This window comes from Grampus griseus, assembly GCF_964374135.1.
Source record: "Grampus griseus genome assembly, chromosome: 17".
Taxonomy (NCBI): domain Eukaryota; kingdom Metazoa; phylum Chordata; class Mammalia; order Artiodactyla; family Delphinidae; genus Grampus; species Grampus griseus.
In genome coordinates, this window is record NC_139011.1 from 7934224 (window position 1) to 7952950 (window position 18727).

General features: G+C 52.5%; 1 protein-coding gene across 2 annotated transcripts in view; it reads left to right on the forward strand.

The window, feature by feature from the left end:
• ST3GAL1 (ST3 beta-galactoside alpha-2,3-sialyltransferase 1) overlaps nucleotides 1–18727 on the forward strand; it is an 88382-nt gene that overhangs the window by 39366 nt on the left and 30289 nt on the right. For both annotated transcript variants that reach the window (XM_082674583.1, XM_082674584.1), the window contains exon 2: nucleotides 6061–6115. The gene's annotated coding sequence lies outside the window, so the exon portion shown is untranslated. The remainder of the gene's footprint in view (nucleotides 1–6060; nucleotides 6116–18727) is intronic.

Genomic DNA, 18727 nt, shown 5'->3' on the forward strand with positions numbered 1-18727 from the left:
CGTGGGTTTCATCCTTCTCTACCCTCCAGAAGCCTATACAGTTGGCTGCAGTTTCCCCATTTTGCAGATGGATAAACTGAGGCACGCTCCAGTGATGCTCCCTGAATGTTCAGATCATGGATTCTACCGATTACTCATTATCAGCTCTGCCCCCGGCCCTGTGAAGAAAAACAAAAACACAAAAGTGGGATGTTTGTCCTCCTTGCTCTCTTTCAAAACTTTACCCCACAAGACTCTGGAATTCTTTTTCTCCTCTACCTTGTCTTATTCTCCCCGTCTTTCTAGAACCAGTGCCAGGCTCACCTCTTCCCTGAAGCCCTCCCTGTCTAGCACAGCCTGTGCTCACCTTTCCTGTCTCTTCTCTAACGTACAGCATCCTGTCTCACGTACTCTGGACCAGCAGCTCTGAAGAGCGGATTCTGTACCTTCCCGCACCCACTCTCCCCCTACTGCCAATCGCAAGGCTTGGGGGAAAGCAGACCAACAAACAAAGACCCCAAACCAGATCCAGTGCCCACCAACTCCTCCTTTATGCCCTGCGTTGAGTTCACAGTTGACCACCCCACTTCCCATTCCAGGATCCATGGAGCATGTGAATGAGATCGACTCTCCCTGAAAGACAAGGGAGATGTTTTGAAGTGACTCAGAGAAAAGCTTGTTGAGTTATGTTGAGTTTTGGTAAATCCACCCACAGAGATAGAGAAACTTGACATTTGCCTTCCGAGCCAGCGGAAGGAATGAGCCACGTTTCCTCGTAGAAGAGCAGGAGGCGGAGGAGTGACGCTCATCTCAGGAGACCAAGGTTCTATTCCAAGTTCCGAAGCTAAGTGGCTGTGTGACCCTGGGGAAGACACTCCCCCTTCCCAGGTTCAGTTTCTCATCTGTGAAGTGGGACTGGAGGGGGGAGAAGAGGAGCCAGACCCTCAAAGTGCTTTCCCAGCCTTCCTTCCTGTCCAGGCTTTCTTGACTCTGGGCTGGGGAGAGCCCAGCTTTGCCTTTGCGAGAACCAAGTGCCTCCCGGTTCCTCGCGCAGCCTGCTTCCTGCTGCCTTCTTGAGTGGGACCGGCCCCGCCCCCTCCTGTAGAATGCAGACTTCCACCCGATCGACATGGAGGGAGGCCTTGCTGTAAGGATGTGCTGAAAAGAGGACCACTTGATTCGAATCCAGTCCCGTCCACCTTCCGACTTAATACATCACACCACCATCCCGCTTACCAACCGTACGAGCACCTACTATGTCAGACGCTGTGCTGAGAACTTTCTATCATCTCTCACTGAGTCCCTGCAACAACCCCAGGATCGGGGTCGGGGTGGGGGGGGGGTGCTGTTATTATGCCCATTATGCAGATGAGAAAACAGAGGCTCGGAGAAGTGAAGTGGCTTATCCAAAGCCACAAAGCTGGTGAATGGCAGAGCCTGGGTTGGAAGTCTCCAGACCACCTACTCAGTCCTTCCGAACGGAATGTTTGTTGGAAGGAGTCTGGATAATTGCAAAAGGAACCGTGTATGGTGCTGCCTAACAAAGAGTCCCCGAATCTCAGTGCCGTACAACACATGCTTATTTCCTGTTCACATCACAGGCAGACTGTGCTCAACGGCAGGGTGACTGCGGCTCAGCCGTGTTCCTTGAGTTCTCTCGGTCAGAGGCCTGGGCTGAAGGTGGTCACCGTCTAGGACACGCTGTGCTCACGCCAGAACGGAGCGAGCCACACAATCAAATTTAAACCTTCTGCTTAGAGGTGGCACACAGAGCACGTCTGCTCACACTCTATTGGCCAAAGCAAGGGACATGGCCAAACCCAGCATCGGTGGAGCAGGGAGTTAGAGTCCCCCACGGTGAGGGGTTGGGGGCAAAGAGAGGGGAACGATGTTTGCATAATACAATTGGCCGTCAACCATTGGGCTCTGCAGCCAGATGCGTGGGTCTGACTCTACCTCTTAGTAGTTGTGTGGCCTTCAGTGTGGTCCGTCACCTCCTTGTGCCTCAACTTCCTCATCTGCAAAATGGGGATGACAGTTATAGCCCTGGATTAGCCTCCAAGGGCTGCCGTGACAGAGTATCACAAACCGGGTGGCTTAGAGGAAAGAAATGTATTTTTTTGCACAGTTTTGGAGGCTCAGAGTCCAAGATCAAGGTGCTGCCAGGGTTGGTTTCTGGCGAGGCCTCTCTTTCTGGCCACCTTCTCATGGTGTTCTCACACAGCCTTCCTTCTGTGTGTGCACGTCTTATAAGGACACCAGTCCTGTCAGCTTAGGGTCCCACCTTTATGACCTCACTTAACCTTAATTCCCTCTCTAAAGGCCCTGTCTCTAAATTCAGTCACATTGGAGGTTAGGGCTTTAGCATATGTGTTTGGTGGGGAGATACCACTCAGTGCCTTATTCTGTAGGGCTGTTGTGAATGTGATGGGCCAGGCACTTAGGGTGTCTGGCTTGGGAGCACTGAATAGGTGCAAGGCTGCTGGGACTACTTGGTGGTAGTTTGTCCCACGTTTTGGGTATTCCCCTGTGTAGGTATCTCTCATTCCATTTATCTTTAAATCCTTGGCCTCTGTTCCAATTCCTGGCACACACGAGGTGCTCAGAAAATATATTTTGGGGATCCTACCGTGAAGCCTGAGGCAGCTGACAGGAGCCACCCAGGGTTAGGAGGCCCTGGGCTGTGCTCCTGGCTGTACTGTGAGCCTGCTGTGTGGACAAGTGATGGTCTCAGGCCAACCAGGATCCCTCACATTAGACAGAGTGGGTTTGTCAGCAAAATCTCAGCAGATTTCTCGTGGCCTTTGTGCTTATACCAAGGTAGTTAGGCAATGTTCAGAGCCAGGGTAGACTCAGAGAGATCCTTTTCTACGACGATGTTGTTATAAACTCCAAGGTGGCCATAATTCTCTAAACTCCCTCCCACAGATACTGCCCCCACCAGCAAAGCACCATAATGTGACAGGGCTGGGCATGGGTGGGCATCAGGAGAACTTATTCTCACTGCTTTGGGTCCGGGGAAGTTTCTGACACAGAACCACGAGCTTGGAATGACCTCTTGGGGTTCCATGGCAACACTCAAAACCCCCGTGTTCATTTCTCTTCCCTCATTCATGTTACCTTGCCCACTTCTGGCCTTGCTGAGGAAGGACCGTGTCCGAGGATGTTTATTTAGCAGATGGCGCTGTTGCCTGGGGATGAAAAGGTTAAAGGACATGGGGACAGCCGGCCTTTCCAAGCCTTCTGCCTGATGTGCTCAGGCCAGCAGTGTCATGGAGAAGAGAGTACCATGTGAAAGTTCTGGGCCTCCTCCCAGCTCATTGCTAATTAATTATTGGCATGATGAATAATTCAGTGTGTGCTATCTTATCTCAGGCTCAGTTTCCTCATCTGGGAGATGGGAGCAGTGACACTTCTCATGTGATGTGCAGCATCTGGCCAAGAGCAGACGATGATGATGATGAGATGATGATGATGATGAGATGATGATGATGATGGTGATGATGATGATATGATGATGATGATGATGATGATGAGATGATGATGGTGACGATGATGATGATGGTGATGATGAGATGATGATAAGTGATGATGATGATATGTGATGATGATGATGATGATGGTGATGATGATGGTGATGATGATGATGATGATGATGATGATGGTGGTGATGATGATGATGATGATGGTGATGATGATGGTGATGATGATGATGATGGTGATGGTGATGATGATGATGATGGTGATGATGATGATGATGATGATGGTGATGATGATGATGGTGATGATGATGATGATGATGATGATGGTGATGATGGTGATGATGATGGTGATGTTGGTGATGGTGATGTTGATGGTGATGATGACATGATGATGATGAGATGATAAGTGATGATGATGATATGTGATGATGATGATGGTGATGATGATGATGACAGTAATGATGATGATATAATTATGATGATGATATGGTGATGATGACATCATGGTGATGATGATGGTAGTTTGGTCCTTAGAGAGCACTTTCTCCTTGTCACTGTATATACATTGACCTTCTTAATCTTCTCAGCAACCCTAGGAGGTAGGCAGTCTCAATGTTCCTAGTTTACAGATGAGGAAACTGAGGGTAGGTGACTCACTGAAGGAGGCACAGCCAGCAGTGACAGGGCTGGCAGTCTGGCTTCACAGCCCGTGCCCCTTGCCACTGCATGTATGGCCTTGAGGCTCACCTGACGTTAATTATGGACTGTGTCTCCCGTAGCTCCCTGCATGTGGTGGGAGAAGGGAACAAGCAATACGTGCTGCTTGTTCTGGAAAGTAATTACTTTTAATTAAACTATTTGATGATTTTTAAAAATTCCTCCTTTCTGGATGAATATCCAGAGAAAATTGTAATATTTGAAAAAATACATGCACCCCAAAGTTCATAGCAGCCCTATTGACAATACAAGACACGGAAGCAACCTAAATGTCCATCGACAGGTGAATGGATAAAGAAGATGTTATTTTTACATGTTATTTTCTCACACACACACACACACACACACACACACACACACACAGTGGAGTATTACTCAGCCATGAAAAAGAATAAAATAATGCCATTTGCAGCAACATGGATGGACTTAGAGATTATCATCACACTAAGTGAAGTAAGTCAGAAAGAGAAAGACAAATACCATATGATATCGCTTACATGCGGAATCTAGAAAAAAAAGATACAAATGAACTTATTTGCAAAACAGAAATAGACCCACAGACCTAGAAAGCAAATTTATGGTTACCAAAAGGGAAAGGAGGAGGGATAAATTAGGAGTTTGGGATTAACATATATGCACTAATATATATAAAATAGATATCCAACAAGGACCTAGTGTATAGCACAGGGGACTATACTCAGTATTTTGTAATAATCTATAAGGGAAAAGAAGCTGAAAAAGAATATGTATATATCACTGAATCACTGTGCTGTACACCTGAAACTAACACAACACTGTAAATCAGATATACTTCAATAAAAAACCAAAAAAAAATCCTCCTTTCCTGTTGTTTCCATGGAGAGTCAGAGGCAGGTTGGGCACATCCTGGGCAGCGGCTCCCTCCTGCTGGCCGGGGCGGGTGCTATGTGATACTGATGTCCACAGGTCATCCATTATTGACGGGCAGAGGTCAGCCAGCTCAGGTCCACGGTCGCGGGTGTGCTCAGATGAGGGGGAGAGAAAGAGGACCCGGAGGTCTTGACCATTCAGAAAGTCGTTTTCATCGCCACCCCCAGGGGCAGGAGCATTTTGCACACCTTGCAGGGGACAAGAGCTAAGACAGCATGTGGCTGAAGCAGCTGCAAGCCCGCAGGCTTATTAATAATAATAATACCATAGCATGTCGTCCTTATTGTTTACGGAGGGCCCTTCCCCTACTCCACGTTTAGGGAAAAGTGCTAAAATAGCAATGACACCTCCTAATTCTCAGATTCAAGTTCTCTCTCCCTTCGCAGATGCAAAACGCACAGCTGTTGGCTACCAGTTAGAATATTTCTGAGTCAGACCCCCTCCCACCCCACATGTGATCTGGGACTTGCCACGAATTCAGTTGCAGGTGCCACCTGCTCCTGTCTGCCCTCTGTCCTCTGGGTAGAGAAGGGCTTCAACCCGACAGACAGGTTTCCAGCCCCTCTCGGACCCCACTGGGCTCCACCTGATGGGCCCCAGTTTCCTCCTCTGTCCTGTCAGAGGCTGGGAGGTTAAACCACGTGTGAAGAATCTTAGCTCAGTGTGGGGCACACAGCGGTCTCAGGATCGGAATACGCCCTCCTCTGTCTTCTGTTTAGAGCAGGAAGCGGTCATGGTGATCAGGCGGCACGGAGATTTCATTTACAGTTTGGAGCAGAGAGCCTGCACATTCAGGTCCCCTGACTCCCCGCAGGGCTCTGTAGGTGACCGCTGTTCCCTCCCCACACCGCGGCATGCCTCTTCTCATCAGCAGTCGATATTTACTCTGTGTCTGAGCTGAGTAGAAGGCAGGCGCTCTCGTTAGATCTTCACTCCCTCTCCTTAAGACTGAGTATTTTCTTCTATTTTTCAGATGCAGAAACTGAGGCTCAGAGAGGTTAAGGAACTCCCCAGAGGTCACACAGCCGGTAAGTTGCAGAGCTGGGATTTGAACCCTGCTCTCTTTGACGCCAGAATCTGTACTCTTAATCGCCTTGTTTTCTGTGCCTTAAACCATGCTGAAATGACCGTCCTCCTCCACCCAAGCGTGGGAGGCCTGTGACTTGGTTATTGTCATATTTCTTCCGATGCCTTCTACAGCATCCAGAGCACAATAGGCTCTCCGTACCTACAGGGTGATTAGAAGGCAGTCCTTTCTAATCTCACGCGGTCGTGCAATGTTCAGGGATAGGGATGTGTGTCTAATCATAGAAAAGTTTTGGTTAACTAAGCGTTTCCCCTTTTTGCCACATTCAAATGCATCAGCAAGGAGCCAACACGTGCAAATAAGAAATGCGTTATAACCCCGTTATAAAGAGCAGATACTCTATGCACAGACTGTATCTATAGACTATTTTGGAGATGAATGGGTCTTTCTTTGTGATTCCAAAAGCAGGACCCTTGACTTGGTGGTGGGAAGGAAGGCAGGGCAGGCGTGGAGGTGGGTCCAGCCTGGAGGCCCCCAGCACCTCCACCCCACATGCAGATAGGCACCCACTGAGTGCTAATGCTCTCCACCAGCGTCTCTCCTGCATCCTCACTGTGGCTCCGACCATAACCACTTTCTCCTCGTCCTGCTGCTTCTCACATCCCCTTTCTTCCATCTCCTCTTTCTCATCCTTGAAACCTTCTCTCTTCCTTTTCAGAAGATTTCCTAGAACTCAGTTTTGAAAAACCTTTGAGAATGAACAAGCCCCATTTAGTAACATGACCGCAAATAAACTACCTGATTTGGTCTCCAAAGTCCTCCAAGAAAACCCTGGAGTCGGGGTGGAAGTGAGCGTGTCATTCACAGGCTACTAGAGTGGACAGTGGGTGTGGTCTGTGAAGGGCTCTGGTTTTAAAACCCCCTTAGGGGTGGGGAGGCGGCCCAGCCGCTGGGCCAGGAGTCCCCACCCTTGGATCAACCGGAAAACTGAGTTTCAGTAGCTACTTGTTGCCTGGGTGAGATTCAGTTTAAAGAAGATATGAAAAACACAATCTAACGGCCATTGTCCTTGTCCAGGAGTCCGGAAAGCTGGTTCTAGGTCTGGTTCTGCCACATCACACTGTGTGGACTTTGCCAAGGCCCTCCTCTTCACGGGGCCTCAGTTTGCCCATCTGTACAGTGGGTTATGGACCAAGTGCAGCCAAGGCTGACCCTTGGCCGTGGTTTCCCAGCTGGGGCATCAGTGAGCCTTTGATGATGCTCATGCAGATTCCTTGTTGACGGGGAAGAGCCATGGGGGCAGAGGACTGAGAAGGGGGTGGCATTTGATAAAAACCACCCTATCCTCCATGCATACCCTGGTCAGGACAAACCCAGAGCCAGATGCACACGTGGGTTCAGGAATGAGCCTCCCGTGGCCGACAGAGGCCATCCTACTGTTCCAGGGAGGTCAGACGGAGGCTCCAGGATCTTGGGAACCAGACCCGTGGACCCCACAGCGGGGCCAGGCGCCTGCTCATGAGCTATGTGCTCTGCGTTCTGTTCCTGCCACAGAGGAGCCCAGCAGGCAGGACTCACACCTGCTGGCCACGGCTCTGAGCCCTGTACAGATACACAGTGTGGTTTTGTAGTATTTTTGGTTTTGCTGTTTTTGCAGAAGCCAAAGGAAATCTGTAGGCTGGGCCCTGACTTCCTCTCCCTGAGGATGGCTGATCTGCTCGGGCGGGGACAAGCAGAGCTCAGCTAGGAGAGGAAACCTCGAGACACAAGGTCCAGAGTTCAGAGGGCACCTGCTCTGAGCAGGGTACTGTGGCCGGCCGTTCATGGGCCAGGCTGGTTGAGGTTGTCATTGGAATCATCCCATTCACCATATGAGAACACTGAGGCCCGGAAATGACCAAGTTCCCTCATTTTCACTGTGCCCACACCAGAATGAACCTCTGCTCCCTGAGCTTGGAGCACTTTTCACTCTGCCGTCAGTCCACACATATTTGTTGAGATCCTAACGCTGTTCTCAGCAGGGGGGAACACAGCAGTGAGGGACACAGGTGAAGTTCCTGCCCTCCTGGTGGGGAGGAGACAGACAAAGAAGGAATTCAGTATACAATGGAGTGTCATTTTTCTGATTAAGGCTGTGAAGGAAAATGCAGCCGAGCAAAGGGATAGTGACAGCGAGACTGTCTTGGGGTGATCAGGGAAGGCCTCTCCTAGGAGGGCAGCTGGGCAGAAGAATGAATGCAGTGAAGGAGCAAGCCCTGTGGGTTCCACCTTGAGAACATGTTCTAGGTAGAGGGAGAGGCACGTGCAAAGGCCCTGGGGCAGGGCATGTGCTTATTGTACCTTTGCACCCTTGGATTCTGATTCTCTATGTGCTTGCCTCCCCACCTTCCAGCAACACAGTTCCTAATCGTCTCCATTGTTCCCTCCATCTGTCACCTCCAAGTGTCTAGGGGTGTGGCAGGGAGTAGCAGTTGTGTAGCAAGAAAAATCAAACAGAATTGAATGGGGCAGAGAGAAGGTATATCTCTAACAGGAAACCGCTTGTCTCATTTCTTCATCCTCTTTGCACAGTTCACTGCTGGGTGACATTTGAAATGGTTTCACATTCTTGCTTTGCATTTATTCTCAAAATGTGTGTTTAAACCAAGACTGTGGGTTTTCCGTGCACTGTAATGTACCATTTCAGACCCATGCTTCCAAGCAGGGCAGGAATCTGTGGCAGGAATCTGTATTCCAAAATCACAGAAACAGAGCAGGAAAGTAGGTTGGAGCTGCACTGCTGACCTCAAGCTGAGCGCAGGAGAAGGGGCTCCAGCCCACAGAGCCTGGGGTGGGGACGGGGGTGTGGCCGTTAGCAGGCTGTGATCTCGGGCGGGCCCGTCCCATCTGGGGCTCCGTCTGCTCTGTATCTATGTTGGTGCTGATGTAGTCCAGCTCTTGCTGGAGAAGCTCATAGGCCAGGTGGGCCAGAAGGGACATACTTTGGGGGTGAGGGACCCCAGCTTCGAATCTTGCTGCCACCACGTTCTCATTTACAACTTTGGACAAGTCACATCCTCTCCCCCCCACCCCGGAGCCTTAGTTTCTGCACCTGGAAAAAAAAAAAAAAAAGCAGAAATGTGTGATGCTTCCCATGACCCTCTGCGATCCTGAAATGCCACGAGCCTTTGCCTCAAAGCAGGCAGTAGTCAGGCCCAGGGATGGAGAGTTTCGGCAGCTTCCCTTCGATTCTGTAGACATGGGGCTCTTGGCAGGGAGGGGCCGAATGAAGGGGGCACGGCCTTGGCCGTCCTGCCTCAGGCATTCATGTAAAGGGCTTCAAATAGTCCTCACCTCTCTCTGATCTGAGACCTGGGTCTGCAGAGCCAGAAACTCATTTCCGGTAGCAAAGGAATATGTATCTTTCCTCAGGGCCCAAAAGGACTTATTAAGTCTTCTGTGAACTTAATCTCATTCAACTGGAAAAATAATAATCAGAAAGCAGTTCTGCCTGGTTACCATGAGTTCCTTGAAAGTTTCCCATGAGAAAGGGGCAAAAAGCTCATGTACCGTGAGGCTCAACCCTCCCTGCTTCCTCCCCAAGGAGCAGGGAGCAGGTGGTCGACCAGCAAGCCCATCAGCATCATTGGGCTATCCACCTGTCCATCTGCCCATTAACAGAACCCCCCATGAGGGCCCAGGGCCAAGGGCCCAGCACCAGAGACACAGAACTAAATAAGACACAGTCTGTGCTCTCAAGGGCAGTTCAGGCTCAACCTGACCGTTTTCTACATTTGGTCAAACTCTAGAGACTCCATGACTGAGCTCGCTCTCAAGGTCACAAAAATATAAATGTTCAGAAAACTTTCACTTCTCTACGTTTTCTGTTTTCCACAACGTCTGCCCCAAATTCATTGGCGAAACACGTTCTATGTTTACTAACTAAAGCTAATGTCTCTCTTTGCTTTAATCAAATCAAATTTTCTTCTGGTCTGTTCCATCCAATACATCCCAGTCTCATATGAATTCTGGGGAAAAGGGGAAGAGAGGGAACCAGGGAAATTCGGGGGAAGATGATGCTGGAGACATGAAATTCACCTGCTGGGAGGCGACAGGAGACAGAAAGCCACTCACTCCATCACCAAGGACGTTTGGTTGATAACAGGATACTTTAAGATATGGAAAGTAGAAAAGCATGGGTGTAAGGTCTGGGGTTTGATTTTATTCCACTAACAAGCTAATAAGCTAGCTTGTTAGTGTTTCAGGGATGCTGGCAGAAGACCGGCGAGTCCTGGGTCAGAGAAGAGAGACTGGTATGAGGTGGGAGAGACCCCACTCCTTTCATGCCTGGAGCCTGAGCTCAGGGTGAATTCTTCTAAATTTTAGGGACGATTTTAGCTCAGTCAGTGCTTTCAGAGGCTGAGCTCAGGAAACAGAAGGGAGTGAACGTTCTTGGGACAAATTGCAGGTCATGGCTTGTCAGAAGGCACTTATTCTCTAACCTGCTTATCTACCGATAAAATAGGAAGGAAATTGGCATCTGGGCATATTGTAGAGGCCTCGTGAATATAAGTTGAATCTGAAGACCATGTACTTATTATTTGCATTAATATGAGGATGCAAACTCATTCTAATAGTTCAGTCTTCTAGGTTTTAGATGATTCCTTTTTTTAACTGAGATTGAAACTATTTGACGTGCAGCTCTAGTTCACAGCACACACGCAGACACCCATGTAGAATTCACCTGCCAGTATCTTCCTTGATAAAGATGTTGGTCATTCACTGGGAGAGGGAAGGATGTGAAGGTGAAAAGGGTCAGGTTCCCAGAGGGCAAAAGAATAGAGCCAGAGAAAAGAGCTGGGGCAGCCCCTCTTCAGATCATGTTCTTATGGATGAAAAAAACGAATCAATAGTCCATCTAAGAAAGAAATGGAAAATCTTATTCGAGCTAACCTGACGATTATAACCCAGGAGACAGTCTTTTAGAAAGCTCTGAGGACTGTTCCTCCCGTTAAAGATCAGAGCACAGGTATACAAGTTTTTGAGACAAAGGGTTGGACATCAAATGACGTATTATGGGCAGTTTACACAATCCAGGTCTACACGTCCAGAGCAAGTAACGGGTCATGGGTCATCGTGACCCCTTACCAGATTAAGAGGAAAGGTTATCTCCTAAGGAATTGTGGCCCTTTATGAGATTAAGGAGGAATGTTATCTTCCAAGGAGGTCTGGATGCACATGCACAGCACACACTAAAGGGAAGGAGGAGGTCCAAATGGGCAAAGAGAACTTTTGTGTTTAAATTTTTCTTGAGTTGCCATAAAATATGAATTTGATTTCATCGTCCCTCACTCCCACCCTGTGCTGTACATCTGGAGAGAGCTGTAGTTACCCCCATGTCCCTCCCTCAAACTCCAGCAGTCCCTGTGTCAACCCGGGATGCCGCCCCGTGGCTGGGCGAGGTCACCTAGCTGGCAAGATAGAAGCTCTGGGACTCTCAGGTGGAGACCCTGACTGGTGTCAGGTGCTCCGCCAGACCCTGAGACATGCCTGGACTTGCCACCCTGGCCAGCCTCTGAGACCCCAGGAGAGCAGCCAGCCTCTTCAAAGCCCGCCTCTCACCACAGGCATTTTAGGAGAAGATGAAAGGACGCCTGTGTGTTTTAAAGCAAATTAGGCAGAACGAGAGATTTTGAAAGTGCTGTGTTCCCCAAGTTGGAGGCCCTTTGATGGGCAGCAGGGGACAAACCCTGAAGTCTCCTGCCCGCAGCCCTCGGGAGCTGGGGCAGAACAGCTCCGTCCCTGGGGCACACCTGACCACAAGGGGGGCATTCGCCATCTGGGGGTCAGCGTAGCTCGCTCATTCCCTCTCTCCTGCTTGACTTGCCTCTTCCATTGCATAGAGGATAAGTAGTGGCTGTGAGTACTTTGCGGGGAGAGGCGGGGGTGGGAATAGTCCTGAGTGGGGTCTAGCTGGCAGGGATGCGCCCGCAGGGGAGATGATGGGTTCCAGCCAGGACTCCAGCTGTGGAAGCAGGTCAGGCTGCAGGGCACTTTGGTGCAGAGCTCAGGCACTTGGGTCCAGATGGCTTGGCTCACCTTTTAGTGTCATTCTACAAAATGTACAGCCCTGGGCCAAATGGCTTAACCTCCCTGAGCCTCCATTTTTTCATCTGTAAAATAGGTGTATTAATAGATTCAACAAGTTCGCAGGAATAAAGCTCTTAGACCAGCTCTAAGAGCTGCACTCAGCCCAAAGTCAGGGCACAGGATACGTCTGCTCTTAATCGGATTAATACAGAGGACGGATCAGATAGGCTACTGGCCTGTATGGAGGCCAAAGCTTGTCCTTGTCTCATTCCTTTCCTTCAGGACTCCTAAGGCATGGTCTTTACTGTTTCAGTTTTGCACACAAGGGCTGGGTACGGCTCAGTGTGGTCAGGTGGCTCGTCCAAGGTCACACAGCTAATCAGGCTTTGGAACTGCAGCCCCCGTCCTCTTTCCACTTCCCCCACAGGAAACGGATGCTGTCCTGAGTTGTGTCTCCATCCACTGCTTGCCCCGATGGGTGACCGTGAGCAGGTCCTTTAACCTGCCTGAGCCCCTTTGGTCAAATAAATGCTTAAATGATGAGCACTTATGAGCACTTACTAGATAATATTCGTTAGTTACAGATGTGAGAAGGGAGACCGAGGGGCCGGAGCTCCAGCAGCGGGAGAGGGTCATCTGGGTATTGCCCAGAGTCCCTAACATCTCCCAACTGGGAATAAGATACACATACCTGCAGGTCAGGGCCTCCCAGTAGGCACAGTGGCTGCAGTGCAGCTTTGACTCTGGGTTGAATCTCACGCCCATCCCTGGCCATGTGCCCTTGCACAAGTGCCCTCAGCGTTGGCTGTGACAGAGGCAGCATCACCCCCTTATGCCCTGGGAGAAGCGCCCAGCTCTGTGCCCGGCGCACAGTTGTCGATGTTAGGGACAGGTCCCCGACACACAGTAGCACAGATTTCTTCAAGACTCTCCAGCTGTGGGTGCAAACGGAGAGATAGCAACCCGGGCATCTCCCTTTCTTCTGTGGCTCCGAGACCTCCTGCCCCCCTTAGCTACGCTGGGCTCTGGGGACATCTGCCACATCCTCCCACCGTGTGCCAGGTCATCCCTGGCCTCTGCTCTTACCCTGCTCGCTGGGATCCTGCTGCCCCAGCCTGGCCCGTGTTCTCTCAAACTTCCTGCCCTAGGCTTTCCCGGGCTTCCTGGTCTCAGCTGCCCTGGAAACTCCCTGGCCCCCATGACACCATCCTCGCGCACCTGCTCCAGGCACCTTTATTCTTGGTCCTCCCACTGGACTGCCGCATCATCCCTTGTCAAGGGGGCAAGGTCTCCCTCCTCTGGTCTCCCTCCTTGCCCAAGTTCCGGGCTCGGGAGGGAGCCCCATGCAGGTGGCTTGGGCCCCGAGTGCTGTGGTGTTGAATGGGCTGAGCTGCCCTTCCTTTCCTCCCGAGTGGGGCTTGGCTGGGGGATGGGGAGGGAAGCTGGGCCCGGGCAGTTTTTGGGTTTTTTTAAGTTTTTTTTTTTTGATGTGGACCATTTTTAAAGTCTTTATTGAATTTGTTACAATATTGTTTCTGTTTTATGTGGTTTTTGCCCACGGGGCATGTGGGATCTTAGCTCCCCGACCAGGGATCGAACCCGCACCCCCTGCATTGGAGGCAAAGTCGTAACCACCGGACCGCCAGGGGTGTCCCCTGGGCTAGGGTAGTTTTATCCCAGCGGCCCCAACGGACACTATGATACCCCTCTCACCCTTGTTTTCCGGGGATGGTTTGTGCCAGACACGTGCTTGTCTGGGGTCCCCGCCCATCCCAGAACACGGGGGGCGGGAGGTGCCGGGCTCCTCGCCACTTTGGCTGCTGGGTTTATCAGGCACTCCAAATCCCCGTTCTGGGCATCACCAGAGATCGACCCCCAACCCCTTCAGGAGCCTTCTGGAAGCCCCTTGTTAATCATTAGAGTGCAAATCTCCCCATGAAGTTAGGGGGCCTGGGAGGAAGTTATCTCTTTAAGACCAGTCAGGACTCCAGCCATTCACTTCTGCAAAGCTCTTTGGAGTCAGGGGCCAACCCCGGAGGCGGGGCCTGGGGTGGGGATTCAGAGTTCCCAATTGGCTTTCCTTTGTCATGACTTTTGTGCCACCCAAATCAGGGAAACCCCTCTTTCTTCTGGGGACCAATGTCCTCCCGATGTGCTGCCTATACAGGGCAACTCCTTAAATTCCTGACCACGTTACACGCTTTGGATGTTGTGCGGATGTCTTTGGACTCCGAATTGAGCACCCTTCAGTCTACACACATAAGAAGATTTGTGGATTTAAATTCCTTTTGTGCAGCTCACAATAGGAAAATTTATCCAGCTCCTTCTCATATGACCCTAATCCTGGTTAATCATGTTTCTCGGGAGCGCTTCTCCAAAGCACCTGCTCTGAAGCACTGCTTGTGCTTCCGGGAACCTCTGCTTTTTCCTCCAGCGCTCCTCAGCAAAGCAGCAGGCAAGAGGTACTAGGGTGAGGGGAGGAGGATTTGCAAGCCCTGGGGAGGGTTCTCCCAGCCTGCCGCACTTCTTGGGTGTGGGGGAAATGGGCAAATTGTCAAGTTAGTGCAGGAGTGGGGAGACAGCCCTCCCAAACAGGCTTCCCAAGGCGCCGAGACGGAGGCAGGGCTGCTCTCCAGACTCTAGGGGGCGCTGTGTGCACCCTCTCCAGTCCAGACTCCATATGCTAATTGTGTCACTACTGTCTGCTGCTCACAAAGCATCATTGGCTCCCCATTTCCTTCATCCCAAAGTCCATATTTCTTAAGACTTCCATGACCAGGCCCCTGCCCACCAAAGTCACCCCTAAGAGCACCCTGTTTTCCATAACTGTGCCAATTGCCCCCATCACCGCTGCCTCCACCGTGCACTTTTTGGGAGCTGCCTGGTTTACCCCACCCTCTCCGTTCTCCTCCATCAGTGCTAGAGGCCCCCTGTGTTCAAAGCTGGGCTCCATGGCCACCTCCTCCACAGAGGTTGTCTCCCTTCTCCCTTCGGTTATCACCAACACGCCACTCCCGCATCCCTGGGGCCCTTGGCGTTCCCTCCTTGGAAACGCTGGTCCCTCACGAGCAGAAAGTTATATGTACGAGCTGCCGTGCACATGATCCTGGAGCGGCCCAGGCTGGCTTTACCATCTAGCGGTGAGGAGAGGCGTGGCCAGTGTGCTCAGTGAGGTGTTACGGGGTCCTCGCGTGCCCAGGTGAGAAGCCAGGCAGGCTGGCACTGAAGAGCAGGCCTGGGAATCCACCCCAGCCCTCGGTAGTTGTGTGACCCCAGCTCCCTCTCTGTAAGATAACAGTACCTTCCCCACACGACCTGCAACTGTCTCGTTCCCATCCTGGCTGGTCCCTAGGAAGCTACATAGCCTTGAAGGGTACCTTCCCTGGAGATCCTCTGGGTGCCTTGCCAGATGTCCGGCACATAAAGAGTCAGATGCTGACACTGCCAGATGGACGGATTGCATGGATAAATGGGGAGACGGTGGCAGCTGCCTCATCAATCCAGAGACAGGATGAAGGAGACACTACCAGTGGCCACCAGACCTGGTTAGAGATGTTCTAGGGGCCTTAGTCTGCAGGAAAAACAATGAGGATTCTCTCTGATATCTGGATATTTAACTCCAGCAGAAGTCAGAGAGTTGACAAGTGGGAGAGAGCAGGTGAAACGGTCACAGAGCGGGGCTCAGGAGTGGGTGGGGTTCAAGCTCCAGTCACTGCCCAGAGCGGCCAAGGGCTAAAGGGGCCTTGCCCTGTGATTCCCCTGCGATCCAGTGGGAGGCAGTGTTGGGAGGTGGCTGGTGGGTGTCCCCAGGGAGCCTGGAGGCGGGGCTTGTTAGCACGCCCCCTAGTGGGAACTGGAATGTGGTGAGCCTGGAACTTGAGCGGTGCCCACAGGGAGCCTCCCTGCCCCCAGTTCTCTCCCTGCCCCAGACTCCATGGCATGAGGAGGACAAGCAGGCCTCCCGATGGGTGAGTCCCAGGCAGTGTTGGGAGCAGCATGGTTGGGAGGATTCCAGAAAGTGCAGGAGGAGGGAGGGGAGCCGGGGCACAGGGGGATCCAGCTGGCCTGCGCCAGCTCTTCCTGCACATCCTCTGAGCTGCCAGGGCTGTTCTCAGAGCAGCTTATTTCTCTGGGGAGAGGAGTGGTGGGGAGGCAGGGCTCCCTGTGGGCCAAACCTCCAGGTGGTACTGCTTGCAGGATGCAGATGAGGAACTCAGAGTGGGCCACCGAGGGCAGGTTAATGCCAGGGTGATTCTCAAGGGCGTGGTCTGGGATAGGGAAACACCAGGACAGTGTGGTCCCTGGGAGTGAAAACATTGGGGTGTTTCTAACCTTGGGGCTGAAGAGGCAAGAGGACAAGGACAGAGACCCCCAAACAGAGCCATTGCGTGGAGAGGGCCGCTTGACAGGAGCCAGCGGCCACCAGGTCCTGGCTGCCCCCCAGGGAGGGGGCCAGGGCCCTAAGCACCTGCCCTCAGCCCCCTTTCTCCCTCCAGTCTCCTTTCTGCGTCCCCATGGCCCAAAGCCCCCAGGGAGCCCGCCAGCGTGGGAACCCGTGCGTGCAGCCCTTGGGCACAGAGCAGGGTGCGAGAGGCGGAGAGACCATCTGGAAGAGAAGTCAGGGTGCCCGGCTCACCTCCCGAGACCCCGGAAGGCCTGGCTGCACACATTCGGCCCTCCCTGGCAGGCAGGGCAGGGACAAGGGGTGGCACTGCAGGAGGTGCTGTGCTGTCACTCCTGGTTTTCCTCCAACTGGTGTGACTTAGGCAAGTCTCGACCTCCCTGAGCCTGATCAGGAGACCCCACGGCTTCAAACCCTGCAGGGGCTTCCCATGGTGCCTGGGATGTGGCTGCAGCCCTTAGGGGGCCGCCAGACCTCGCCTGCCCGCCCCCAGCCCCATCCTGCATCTTCCTCTCTGGGTTTCCGCTTGACTTGACCTCTCTTTCAGTTCCTTCGGCCTCACCTGCTCTCCTGACAGGCCTTTGCACCTGCAGGTTCCTTTGCCTGGGGACCCTTGCTCTCTGCCTAGTTACCGGCCCATCCTGCAGTCCTCCGGCCACTACCGCTTTCTCGGGATGCCCGCTGGCTCATCCCACGCTCTATCCCCCATCGCCCTGAAGGAGGCCGTGTCATTTGGTTCTCCATGGGAACATGTAGGACAATAGCTGTATGTGTATACGCAGAGATGAATTTTTAGGAATCGGCTCACGCTTTGCTGGTGGGGCTCGCAAAGTCAAGATCTGGATGGCAGACCTGCAGGCCGGAGCCTAGGCAAGAGCTGATGTCTTGGCCTTAAGTGTGTGAGATCTGTAGGGCAAGCCGGGGGGCTGGAAAGTGGGGCGGGATTTCTGTGTTACTTTGTGTCACGGCCCGTTTGCCTCTGCCTGGCTGGGGCCATCTCTCAGGCCTCACCACACCAGGCCGGGCTTCTGTTGGATGACGTTTTCTGGAGGGACCTGGGTCTGACTGCAGCCAAGGCTGGTCCTTCCTGAGCGGGGCCAGGAGACGGCACAGGAGCTGGCCCAGGACGGGCCAGGGGTGAGGGGGGGCCTGGCTGCCAATTTCGTGTGTGACTCAGAGGGTGGGGATGGGCTGGAGGAGCTGACCAGGGAGAAAACAAAACCGGGAAGGGAGGGTTCACATCCGCTGCCTGCCAGGCCCTGAACTGGCCGCACGCAAACCCTGTTCAGTGCTCGGGCTGCCACCATGGAGTGCAGATGGTCACTGGCCCTCTCTCTCAGCTCAGACGTCTCAGGGCTCAGGGCTGGGCCACCACCCGCTGGGCTTTCCCTTGCCCAGAATCCCGGCTCCTTGGGCAAGTCGACTGACAGCTGTGGGCCTCTGTTCCCACCTCTGAAAGAATGGAGCTGGTACCAGTGCCGTGTGACTGTCCAGTACCGTGGTTAAAACAGGGTCTGCAAGGAGAGACCCTCCATGAATGGAAGGTGGCCCCTGATAATAGATTAATTCGTGCCCCGTGCGGCCCCCTCAGAGGCAGGGATGGTTCTTAACCCCATTTTCTACATTAGGCACTCGAAGCTCAGGCAGCGCCTGTAATGCCCCTGGGTTACACCGCAAAGGGCTCGGTGCTTTTAGGATTTCCCGGCAGCGTCCCACCCCTGGCTGCAGCAGCTAGACTAACTCCTGACCTCTGACCTCTCCACCTCAACCCCTGATGGCTCCATCTGGGCCCATGACGCCCTCTGAGCTCCTGCCCTGGGAGGTGTAGAAACAGCCACGCTAGGGCAGCTGCGTGAATACAGCCGGTTCCTTATAAGGGGCCACGCCCGTCTTGGAGTTGGGAGCCTGGTTCCCCTCTGAGCTCTGGACTTTGCTGTGTGTCATTGGATGAGTCACTTGCCCTTTCTGAGCTGAGCCTCCACAGCTGTTAAATGAAGTGGGGCAGAAGTGAGAGGGGGCAGGTGGGAGTGTCAGCTGGCGTTCCCCGCAGGAAACCGCAGGAGGAACGCCAGTAATCAAACCTAACGTTCAGGGAGCAGTCGCTGTGTGCCATGCACAGACCTATGAGCTTTCCCTGCACTG